Below are 13647 nucleotides of genomic sequence, written 5' to 3'. Positions count from 1 at the left end.
TACGTACGAGTTACGAACAAAACAAGATCAAAAGCAATCAATGGTTCAGCTTTGTTATTTATGTATTTTAATATGTTCAGTTATTGAAGTGTTACGATTTTACATCTGAGACTGAGTGGTTCAAAAATTACTAGACTGCACTTACTATAATTTTGCAGTCAATCTCAGTTCAACAGCAGTTAAACAATTTTCAATAAAAAGTTAACTTTCGACCGCAGCGCCGAGCGATCGGCTTACTGTCATTTATTTGAAGATTCAAATGGTTCTGAGAACTATGGGACTTAACTTCTGAGATCATCAGTCCCCTAGAACGGAGAACTACTTAAACCTAACTAACCTAACGACGTCACATACATCCATCCCCGAGGCAGGATTCGAACCTGCGGCCGTAGCGGCTGCCCGGTTCCAGGCTGTAGCGCCTAGAACCGCTCGGCCACTCCGGCCGGCTTATTTGAAGAATTTCAACGACTACATAGTAGCAACCTCTCTGACTTGAAGCGTGTAATCTGACGTGAAAACCCAAATTATGACGAATATAAGAGCTTGTGAATAAACAATTTACGACCGCTAATACTGTTTAAAGAGATTTTAATAAAGTTCGTGGCGCGTCCTCCTAGCTTTAAACAAAAATAAACTGAATACGACCCTGAAGATCGACGATATCGTCACCCGCCAATTTAATAATCTGTAACTTAGCACCCACGAAAGACTACAAAAAGGAGTAGAAGCCACACCATGCTTAACTTTTATATCTATAGATGCTAATTAACAACCGCTTGCAGAATGAGATTTTCACTCTGCAGCGGAGTGTGCGGTGATATGAAACTTCCTGGCAGATTAAAACTGTGTGCCCGACCGAGACTCGAACTCGGGACCTTTGCCTTTCGCGGGCAAGTGCTCTACCATGTTTTTTTTTTTTTTTTTTTATCTAATGAACCGCTGCAGGAGCAGGACGACGGGTGGGGCAGGGGTCGACACCCGAAGCCTGGCCATCCCGCCGCCACGCCCAAGCAACGTGTTCGAGTTCGAGGATCGAAGAATCAGGAAGAGGATGTAGTGGGTTTGTCGATGTTGTTTTATTTATTTATTTCTTTAATTTTATAACATTTATTTTAATACCATCTGAGCTACCGAAGCACGACTCACGCCCGGTCCTCACAGCTTTACTTCTGCCAGTAGAGCACTTGCCCGCGAAAGGCAAAGGTCCCGAGTTCGAGTCTCGGTCGGGCACACAGTTTTAATCTGCCAGGAAGTTTCAACAACCGCTTGACTTCCTAATACAGTTCTTCCTGCCGGCCGGTATTGGCCGAGCGGTTCTAGGCGTTTCAGTCCGGAACCGCACTGCTGCTACGGTCGGAGGTTCGAATCCTGCCTCGGGCATGGATGTGTGTGATGTCCTTAAGTTGGTTAGGTTTAAGTAGTTCTAAGTCTAGGGGACTGATGACTTCAAGTCCCATAGTGCATAGAGCCATTTGAACCATTTGAACAGTTCTTCCTCTCAACGCCGTCTCTAGCTCTTGCTGCCACCGATCCACATCTTAACGATCCGACCTTCTCGTATGATCGCTCATTATGTACTGGAACAATATCGGTGTGACTCGACATTACTCCCAATTCCGGAAAAAGGCTCTGAAGAACCGAATGTTCCAGAATAGACGACCCACCGGCTAGCTAAGGGATACTACCCATGGAGTCGAGTGTAGGCCTATAGTCACACTACTCTTAGTATACGATACCTAGTTATATTGACCAAGACATAATGTCACTTGTGTGCATCCATATACCATTGTTGGTTTAGGAGTTCTTCTACATTTTCCTGGGATGAGTTGGTGAGTGATACGGATTTTGGCTTTTCTCGTAGTTGCTCGTACAGTACGAATAAATTATTGGATAGCCGACACAGGACTTCAGCTTTGATGAGCGAAAACATTATGACCACTTGCTTAATAACTGGTTTGTCCACTTTGGAACGAAATACGTCGCTGACTCTGCTTATCAGGGATCCGACAGTTAGTTGGTAGGTATGTGGAGGTATGTGGCATTACATGTCTACGCACAGGTCATGTAATTCCCGTTAATAGCTAGCAGCTAACTTGCGTACGCGGTGATGGCCCCCGATAACAGCCCAGACGAATTCAATAGGATTTACATCAGATGAATTTGGTAACAGAGCTTACTATAAAGCTCCTAAAACCTCAGTAGCACAAGTCTGGCTCTGAGACGCGAACATTTATATTTCTGAAAGATGACATCGCCGTCGGGGAAGAGATCAGTCATGAAGCGATGCAGGTGCTTCGCAACGGTCAGTGTGTCTTCGATTACTACCACGGATCCCACGCAATTGAAGGAGAATGTCTCCCCTAGCGTAGTGCTGCTCCCACCGGCCTGCGTCCGCGGCGCGCTGCACTTTTCGAGCCGCCGACACCCCCGAAGACGGCGTTTGTGGATAGACCTGCGACCTAATGTAGCAAAAATGTGATTCACCCAAAGAGCCGACACGTTTGCATTGATCGACGGTCGACGGTCGACGCTCGACGGTCGATGGTCCCGGGCCCACTGCAATCGTAATTGCCGATATCGTTGGGTGAACATCTGAACACGCTGCGTCGCTCCTTGTTCAACAATGTAAGATGAACTGTGTGCTCTGAAAGACTTGTACCTGACCCAGCACTGTGCTTTTTCAGTAGAGATGTGACAGATCACCATCTATGCTACTTTACAGAGCAGACAAGCCTCCGAACACCACGTTGTGTGAAGAGTCGTGGGTGTCCAACCATCTAGTACCTAGTGGCAGTTTCACTGTTCTTCTACCTCTTTCTGTAGATACTCACGAGAGTAGCACGTGAACATTCGACTAGCTTCTTCATTTTCGAGTTTTTCGATCACAGGCTCTGGTAACCGCGGGACTGCTACGGTCGCAGGTTCGAATCCTGCCTCGGGCATGGGTGTGTGTGATGTCCTTAGGTTTGTTAGGTTTAAGTAGTTCTAAGTTCTAGGGGACTTATGACCTAAGATGTTGAGTCCCATAGTGCTCAGACCCATTTGAACCATTTGAACAGGCTCTGGTAATAATAATCTGCCGTTTGTCAAATTTGCTTATCTCAGTGGATTTCCACATTTGCAGCCCTTATCTTAATAAGAGTGATCCGCCGTCCGCGTTTGCTCGGCTTACATACTTCTGTTATCGTCTCACGTGCCCGAAACGTCATCAGACGACATCTATCGCCGCGGTGGGCAGTGGTCCTAACATATTGGCTGATCGTTGTGTTTATAAACAGTGTGATTCCGTGTTTACGCCACAAGCTATCGGGAATGATGGAGAAGGGTAAATGTACCAATTTGGTGCGTGGGACTCTGACACAGAAACGACGGAGTCTAAAATTGTAAGAGACAATGTTTCTGATACCTCTGACACTAGACCTCTTCTACAGCAGGTTCTTCGCTCTCTGTATTTTGGATGGAAAAGTATGAACTATGTTCTTAAGGTATGACTTTTAGTGTTCACGTTTTCTTGACAGTTCTTTTTATTTAACTTTTGGTCCAAACCATCTCCTCCCAAAATATGCAAAGCAAAGAGCCTGCAGTGGAAGAGGTCCAGTGTCAGAAGTTTCAGAACGATTGTCACTTATAACTTTGGTCCTGGACTCGGTCATTTCTGGACCATGGCCTCTTACGTCAGATTGATACTTTTACTCTGGTCCATCATTTCTGAATGTTCCTCACATCATCACGGAATCACTCTGCATACGGAAAATACTCTGAGTTGAAGACGTTGACACAGGAGGAGAACTCGTAGCGGGTCGCATCGAACGCGTCAGAAGATGATGATTGTAAAAAAAAAATGTCAAGTCATTTACATGAAAAAGTAAAAAAGTAAGAGGTTATATTTATTTCTAAGTCTCTACTGTGACGAATTAACGAAGTAATCTATATGCAGTATCGACGGTGTCTTCGTCGACCACACACTGCAAGCCGATCATGTATCCGAGCGAGACGATACATTTGAAACTCCGGCCAGTGTTCCTCCATGAACCTACTGCCTCCAGCACTCGGCATCTACGATGCGTGGCGAAAAGCACGCAACCATAGGACGCCGTCTTCGAATCACTCACTGCGTTGAACTGTTCCATCGGCAAGAGCCGCGCACCACCTCCCAACCCCCCTCCCCCCCCCCCCTCCCCTATACACCCAGATTTCGGGAGACTTGGAGTGAGTACTTCGTTACAGGACGACGCCACATTTCCTACAGCTAGCCAATGACTGAACCTACAAACGCTTTCAAGTGTACTAGTTGTGTGAATATTCACAGCAACCACTAAACGAGTCGTATCATACTTGAAGTTAAGTATTCTTATAAATTCAACTTGTAGATAATGCGTTTGTGGATGTCTGTCTGTCGTTAAATGCAACCAATTAAATTATGGATACAACACTGTAAGTTGTAATTTCTCCTGTGCGGTCAAGATAACAATCTAAGGTGGATCGCTGCTGCTGCGGGAGATATATTCGTGGTTATCCTCACACGCCTGCAGAATTACATAAAATGGATGTGATGAGTATTACATGAAAGTGATGATACGACAGTACCGTTCACTGTCGGTTGTCCTGCAAGATTGGAGAATAGGTTCTTCCAAAATATTAGTACCAATTAATATTCTATTACCTGTCATGTAGATATATTGTATATTTAATCACATTGCGATACCACAGTTTCCTAGTCATTTCTGCTAAGAATCTGCTACTTTTTCGTCTGATCAGTGCGCGAAACTTAACCAACCCTCTGTCTCACCATATTTTAAATGTTTCGATTCTTTTCTTTCCCAGATACTATATTAAGTAAAAATCATCGTTTATATTCAGTAATAATAAAATATGTTAAATAACGTCAAAGGCCACACATGTAAAGAGCTATTCATAAGCACCTGTATGGTTTCAGACAAAAAGCCATGCGAAAATTGCAAGATACAAAGGAAAAAAAAATATATCAGCGGACAGAGCATCACTCCAAGTTTCGATTCGAAATACGCGCCTTCAAACAAATTATGAAGGTCTTCCATTGACCCTTTGAATGCACTGAGGAAATAAACAAATCTTATGTGAGACACTGTTTGCTGTTCTTCGCCGCAGTCACATTCAGGGGAGAACTGTCACCTCCATTGGTGCAACAATGCTCCTCTACATCTGCTCCAGTCGGTTCTAATTACGTTCGGTATGCACCACTATAGTTGGAGTAGATGGAAATCTGGTCGCTCCAAAGGAGTTTTAATTAGTTGCTGATGCTTCAGGGAAGACCGCTTCTACCGCTGATCGTTCCAGGGTTCTTGCATGTTGAAGTCATTGTCCTGCTGGATGGTTGTTGTTCTCTGCGATGGATTTCTAGAGCTTAGTCACTCGGGTTCCAATGATTAAATTTCTGTTATGTATACAGGGTGGTCCATTGATAGTGACCGGGCCAAATATGTCAAGAAATAAGCATCAAACGAAAAAACTACAAAGAACGAAACTCGTCTAGCTTGAAAGGGGACGCCGGCCGGAGTGGCCGAGCGGTTAAAGGCGCTACAGTCTGGAGCCGCGCGACCGCTACGGTCGCAGGTTCGAATCCTGCCTCGGGCATGGATGTGTGTGATGTCCTTAGGTTAGTTAGGTTTAAGTAGTTCTAAGTTCTAGGGGACTTATGACCACAGCAGTTGAGTCCCATAGTGCTCAGAGCCATTTTTGAAAGGGGAAACCAGATGGCGCTATGGTTGGCCCGCTAGATGGTGCTGCCATAGGTCAAACGGATATCAACTGCGTTTTTTAAAATAGGAACCCCAATTTTTATTACATATTCGTGTACTACGTAAAGAAGTATGAATGTTTCAGTTGGATCACTTTTTTCGCTTTGTGATAGATGGCGCTGTAATAGTCACAAACGTATAAGCACGTGGTATCACGTAACATTCCGCCACTGCGGACGGTATTTGCTTCGTGATACATTACCCTTGTTAAAATGGAACGTTTACCAATTGCAGAAAAGTTCGATATCGTGTTGATGTATGGCTATTGTGATCAAACTGCCCAACGGGCGTGTGCTATGTATGCTGCTCGGTATCCTAGACGAAATCATCCAAGTGCCAGGACCGTTCGCCGGATAGTTACGTTATTTAAGGAAACAGGAAGTGTTCAGCCACATGTGAAACGTCAACCACGACCTGCAACAAATGATGATGCCCAAGTAGGTGTTTTAGCCGCTGTCGCGGCTAATCTGCACATCAGTAGCAGACAAATTGCGCGAGAATCGGAAATCTCAAAAACGTCAGTGTTGAGAATGCTACATCGACATAGTTTGCACCCGTACCATATTTCTGTGCACCAGGAATTGTATATGTTTATACGCACATTCACACCTACCCTGCCAACTCAGCTGTAGGTTGAACCATGACGGCATACAAATTTCCATGCAAGTCGTGGATGTAACGCGGGAAGATCTCCTTTGGCTTTTGCCTTCCTCTTGCTTTTAATGTTGACGCTTTGATATTTATGTGATACACACATGTGACGGATAACGTATAGGTGGACACAAAACCACAAAGTTCGAAATATAAGTTATTCTTATGATGGGTGCTGAGTATTCTATTCGAGCCTAAAAATCATGTTGGCAGAGCATGCATCCCTGTACTCTTTCAATAAACACATAAGTATAGAAAAACTGGAATTTTTCGCGAAAAGGATGTAAAAGCAGAAAAGTGGTAAAACTGTAGATGACCCATTAGAGGTAACATAATGGCAAGGTAGAAAGAAATGAAAGGCAGTACTTCTGGAGCTAAAGATATACAAGGGTGAGTCAAATGAAAACAAATTTGTAATAACAAGTCAAAATTTCGCGCCGTTATCCTGTAAGTTGGTAAGCGTGCTAGAAACATCATGCAGAAAAAAATGTCTCTGAGCACTATGGGACAACTTCTGAGGTCATCAGTCCCGTAGAGCTTAGAACTACTTAAACCTAAGTAACCTAAGGACATCACACACATCCATGCCCGAGGCAGGATTCGAACCTGCGACCGTAGCGGTCAAGCGGTTCCAAACTGTAGCGATTAGAACCGCTCGGCCACTTAGGCCGGCCATCATGCAGAATGGCCTGTAGGTGGCAGCATAGTGCAGACTCACACATACCGTTTCAGTATCAGTATAAAGATGGCCACCCCACCAGAGAAGAACAGCGTTCTGTTATTCGGTTTTAGCGTAAAACTGTGAAACCTATTGAAATTCATCGACGAATGAAGGTTCAGTACGGTGATGCATGTTTGTCACAGCAGCAAGTCTACGAATAGAGTAGGAAGTTCGCAAATGGTGTGACTTCAGTGGAAGATGCTCCTCGTCCAGGTCAGGCACAACGAGTTGTGACTCCACAGAACATTGCAGCAGTTGAAGCCATAGTGAAGGAAAACCGCCGAGTGACACTAAATGACATTGCAACATGTTTACTGATTAGCCATGAGTCAGCACACCACATTGTGCATGATGTGCTCCAGTTTCACGAAGTGTCTGCAAGGTGGGTCCCACGGCAGCTGACTCCTGAAATGAGAGAACGAGGTGTTGATGCTTGTGAAGAACTTCTTCGACGCTTTGAACGAGAAGGTGATGGCTTCCTTGGAAGAATCGTTACTGGGGACGAAACCTGGGTTTATTTCCACCAACCGGAAACGAAGAGAGCGAGCAAGGGATGGCGCCATTCCTCATCACCACAACCAAAGAAGTTTCGAACAGAACCATCAGCAGGGAAGGGTATACTGACTCTCTTTTGGGACGAAAAAGGCGTCATTTTGGAGCATTACATGCCTAGAGGGACCACTGTCACCAGTGCATCATACACAGATATCCTAAAAAATCATCTGCGGCCTGCAATCAAATCAAAGCGACGTGGATTGCTGTCAGCAGGTGTCCTTTTGCAACATGACAGTGCAAGGCCCTACACTGCCCATACAGCAGTGGCAACAGACCTGCATTTTGAGTGTCTTCCTCATCCACCATACTCACCTGACGTTGCCCCAAGTGATTTCCATATGTTTGGACCACTCGAAGACGCAATGGGAGGAAAGAAGTACCGTTCTGATGAAGAGGTACGCAACGCGGTGGGTGAGTGGTTGCGCGGAAAATTTTTTTCTAAAGGAATTTATGCACTTTGTAAGCGCTAGAGGGCTTGCATTAAGCGTGGGGGATATTACGTTGAAAAGTGATACAGCTTTGTAACACTTCTGCACAATAAATAATATTTAAAAAAATATTTAAGGTTTTCATTTGACTCACCCTCATATATGAAGATGTATTAGATACGAATGTCAATTATACGACATGTCTCAGACGCAGAGACTTTCTCATAATTTATTTGAAAGCTGTATATCAAAAGAATTCCCCAAAGAAATTTGCGTCAGAGACCATAGGACGAAAAAAGTATGTAAAAATTATGGAAAGAGCAATGTTCAGAAGTGACGGAGCAGCACAGTTTCTTTGACAAGGTGTAGCCTCAACTACACGTTCAGAGCAATGAGTCAGTATTACCCTAAAGGCTCTCACGCGGGCCAGAAGGATCGACGAAAAGGTTTCCGTTTGAGGGCGATGCTGCTGCGTATCTGCAACGTAGCGCCACTCGGACACGGGAGTGTAAGCACCGACGTGTAGGCAAGGGACTGGATTGTCATTCATGTCTTTCCCACGTGCGTGCGGTAAATGCAGAAATGTGAGTTATGGCAACGTTATTACCAAATGCGTCCTAACAGGACCAACGTGCTGTTATTCTTCTCTTGGCTCCCGAAGGACAGACACCGGCATACATTGGCAGCATGCCTGTCGGAAACCACCATTGTGGAGTGGTGAACCAGGTTTATTACAGCGCACGTCCCCATATCGTAAAGGTCGAAATGCAGAAGTTACGCCAGCTCAAGTGAGACACACTCGAGCACCCGCCATAGTCCTGACCCACTTGCGGTTACCATGCCGTGGATCTCTGGGGGGAAAAAAAGAAAAAGACTTGAAGGGTCGACGATTCCTGCCGGACGAGGATGTGCAGCAGGCAATTACGGACCTCTTCAAGCAGCAGAACCCGGTTTTTTACTAAACGAGTACCTTCAACCTGGAGCGTGGGTGGGATGATTACTTCAACGCTCTCGGTGTTTTTGCGTGATTGGCGTACTGATTCTGGACTGTATGGCCTTAGAACCAAAACTTTTTGAACGTCTCTCATATGAATTCAGCTTGTGTGTATTAGCATAGCTGCACAATATTTATATGTCTGGAGGAGTACCTATTTCAATGTAATATTCAAGATGAAAGAGCCAAACGTAATGGAAAGTTAGATAAAAAATAAATATTTTCCTATTGCAGTATACAGTAGTTGTACAGTACAGTACAGTTGTAGCAATAATAACGGGGACAGAAGTACAAACAGCTAAGATCGCTATTGCACTGCCTTTACTATCATGACCGGTTTCGGCAAGCTACGTCGCCATCATCAGTTCTTCTGCACTATATTTCACTGAATCTTGACCGAAAGCAGTGCAAAAGATCTGATGACAGAACTTAGTTTGCTGAAACCGGTCATGACAGTAAAGGCTATACAATAGCGATATTGTACTTCGGTTTCTTCATTAATCCTGATTGCCCCCTAGCTTGATAATGTCAAGCATATATAATAATAATTAATAATACTACTACCGTTTCATGCTAAAGCCATACTACAGACTTCTAAGTGGCTTCCGGATTGTCGTAGTGCCGTGAGGAATGAAGTTTTCATTTCGACAACTGCGATTCCCCCGCGTGAGGCTGAATTCTCAGCAGGGACGGGAGGGTGCGTCGATATCCGTTGTTATTAAATGGCGTGCCCTCTCCGAGCGCTCCATCTGTCAAAATCAGACATTGCAGGGCAGGCCACTCGATAATGTTCGCCAGCGCACAGTTAATGTATCAGAAGGCTCATACTTTATACCTGGTTCTGTCAGACGAGCGGTCTGTTCTTTCGTTTGTGACTGCTTGAAACATGTTCTGATATTAAGGGAGAAAAATATGAAAGGCGGAAGAGTGTCCAAAACAGACAAGTCGAGGAATGGGTTGCATGGTCTTGTCATACACGCTTAATAATGTCCCATTTACGCCGCTTAACGATGTACCATTAATTTTCTGCTCGTTACTTTAAAACCCTACTGTTCCTTGCAGTCAGAAGGATAACTTGTAATCGTTCGAGTGCTTCTTTCATCTATTTGAATCGTCAGTCTCCTGAATTGTTTGATGCGGTCCACCACGAACTCCTCTCCTGTGCCAACTTATTCATCTTAGAGTAGCACTACGTCCACCCAATTATTTGATGGATGTGTTCCAATCTCTTACTCTACAATTTTTACCATCTACAGCTGCCTCTGGTACCATAGACGTTATTCCCCGATGGCTTAACAGATGTCCTGTCATCCTGTCTCTTCTTCTTGGCCGTTCGCTGTGGCAGAGCTGTTCTAGTCGCTTCAGTCCGGAACCGCGCTGCTGCTACGGTCGCAGGTTCGAATCCTGCCTCGAGCAAGGATGTGTGTGACGTCTTTAGGTTAGTTAGGTTTAAGTAGTCTTAAGTCTAGGGGACTGATGACCTCAGATGTTAAGTCCCATAGTGCTTAGAGCAATTATTCTTCTTGTCAGTGTTTTCCACATATTCCTTTCCTCTCCGATTCTGCGAAGAACCTTCTTATTCCTTACAGTATCACTCCACCTAATTTTCAACATTCGACTGTAGTAACGCATCTCGAATGCTTCGATTCTCTTCTTTCCGATTTTGCCACAGTCCATGTTGCAGTATCATACAATGCTGTATTCCAAACGTAAATTCTTAGAAATATCAGCCTCAAATTAAGACCTACGATACTAGTACACTTCTCTTCGCCAGGAATTCCCTTTTTGCCAGTGCTAGTCTGCTTGGTGTCCTTCTTACTCCGTCTGTTATTGGTTATTTTGTTGCCTAGATAACAGAATTCCTTAACTTAATCTACTTCGTAACCATTAGACTGATGATAAGTTCCTCGCTTTTCTCATTTCTGCTAATTCTCATTATTTTCGTCTTACTTCAATTTACTCTGTTCATATTCTGTACTCATGAAACTGTTCATTACAATCAGCAGGTCATGTAATTCTTCTTCACTTCATTCAATGTCATCATCGAATCGTATAACGATATCCTTTCGCCTTGAATTTCAGTTCCTCTCCTGTTTTTATATCCTTAATTAATCCATATATATATATATAAAAAATTGATTCTAGTGAGAAATTCGTCAATGAAGTAGAATAAATCCTTTAGGCTTCTTCTAAACTGAATTTCATTGGCTGTTAAGCTTTTCATGGCTGCTTGCAAATTACTGAAAATGTCTGTTCCTGAATAATGTACATATTTTTTTGTACACGAGCAAGTGACTTTAAATCCTTGTGAAGACTGTTCTCATTTCTAGTACTGATTCCATAAATTAGGCTGTTGGTTTGAAACAGTAATATATTTTAATGACAAATTTCATTAAGGAATAAATATATTTGGAAGCAGTAGTTAGTACCCCTAGTTCCCTAAACAGGCTTTTGCAGGATGTTCTTGACTTCACACCACATATAACTCTTATTGCACGTTTTTGTACCCAGAAAACTTTAGCTTGGCTTGATGAATTACCCCCAACAAATAATCCCATATGACATTATTGAATGAAAGTAAGCATAGCATTTTTATTTCCCCTATGTCTGACACAATTCGCATTGCAAATAGAGATTTGTTAACATGCTTCAGCAGTCGTGTGGTGTGCTCCTCTCAGTTGAATTTATTATCAAGCAGTAATCCCAAGATTTTAACACTGTCCACTTCTTCTATGTGTTTGTCATCATATGTTACACTTATACTAGTGGGATACCCCTTTCAAGTTCTGAACTGCATGTAGTGTGCTTTTTCAAAGTTTAATGAGAAAGAATTGGCTAGGAAACAGTGATTAATGTACACAAATTTTTTATTAGCCGATCTTTCTAAAACTACACTTGATTTGCTATTTATTGTAATGTTCGAATCATTGAAAAACAAAACAAACATGGCGTCTAGTAATGTTACTGATGAAAGGTCATTGATATACACAAGAAAAAGTAAGGGCCCTAAGATGGAACCTTGTGGGACTCCACATGTAATTAGTTCCCATTTGGATGATGCCTGATATCTTAATACATGTCTCTTTCCTAATAACACGCATTGTTTCCGGCCAGAGGTATAAGATTTGAACCATTTTGCAGCATTTCCTGTTACACCATAATATTCTAATTTACTTAAGAGGATGTTGTGATTTACACAGTCAAATGTCTTTGACAGATCATAAAATATACCAATCTCTGCAATTTTGTCTAATGAATTAAGTACATTTTCACTGTAAATGTAGATAGCCTTCTCAATATCAGAACCCTTTAGAAATCCGAGCTGTGGCTTTGACTGTATGTTATTTGTGGTAAGATTGTTATAAAGCCGATTGTATATAAACCTTTTATAAAATTTTTGAGAATTCTGGCAAAAGTGAAATTGGACAAAAATTTGATGCTTTTTTTATATCTCCCTTCTTAAACAGTGGCTTAACTTGAGCATATTTCAACGATTCAGGAAATATTCCCCTGATAAACGACTGGTTACACAGATAGCTTAATATGATAGTTAACTCAGAATCACATTCTTTAATTAACTTTGTTGATATTTCATCATACCCACTAGATGTTTTTGATGGACATTACTTCTGCTGGGGTAGTGAGGGTCAAATGCATATTATGGAAGTTACTTGAAATGTCTGGTCTGAGGTATTCCATAGGAGCATCTACAGAACCTGACAACCCCATCTTTTCAGTAACAGCTATAAAATGTTTTGCAACACTATACTCATCTGTCACCAATGTATCATTTACTGTTAATGCTATTTGTCCGTCTTCCTGTCTGGTTCTACTGGTCTTCTCCTTCACTATATCCCATATTGTCTTTATTTTGTTATCTGATAAAACTATCTTTTCCTTGTAATATATTTGCTTTGATGTCCACATTACAGTTTTTAATATTTTGTAGTATTTCTTGTAATGTGCTATAGCATCAACATCAGAGCTGTTTCGGACTGACAGATACAGCTTTATTTTTGTTTTACAAGGTACCTCTATCCTTTGACTAATCCATGCCTTCTTTGTAGACTTTGCTGTAGGCTTGGTTAGTTTTGGGGAAAAACAATGTCCAAATTAGGGAAGCACTTTATTAGTGAAAGTATTATATTTTTCATTTATAAACATCACTCCAGTGTATGAGTGCCCTAGAATAATCAATTTTTGGCTCATTGATTACCCTCTTGAGCTCAGATTTAACAGATTTATCATATACCATTTTCATACAGCCATTCCAGCTTGCCTATCCTGTAATTCGCATTTATTTAATTCCTAAGTGACTTGTATTTCTGTATTGTGCGATTACCCTGAACAGTTTTGTATTTCGTTTTTCATCAGTCAACTGAAGTATTTATTTCGTTACCCATGTTTCTTCGCAATTACCTTCTTTGTACCACTGACGTTCTTTCCAACTGGTGTGATTGCCTCTTTTGGAGAAATCCATTGCTCTTCGACTGTCATGTATTTTGAGCTATTCTCTATCGC

The sequence above is a fragment of the Schistocerca cancellata genome, chromosome 7 (assembly GCF_023864275.1).
Source record: "Schistocerca cancellata isolate TAMUIC-IGC-003103 chromosome 7, iqSchCanc2.1, whole genome shotgun sequence".
In the NCBI taxonomy this organism is placed as follows: Eukaryota; Metazoa; Arthropoda; class Insecta; order Orthoptera; family Acrididae; genus Schistocerca; species Schistocerca cancellata.
The sequence above is the reverse complement of the archived record's forward strand: the minus strand, read 5'-3'. Positions refer to the sequence as shown.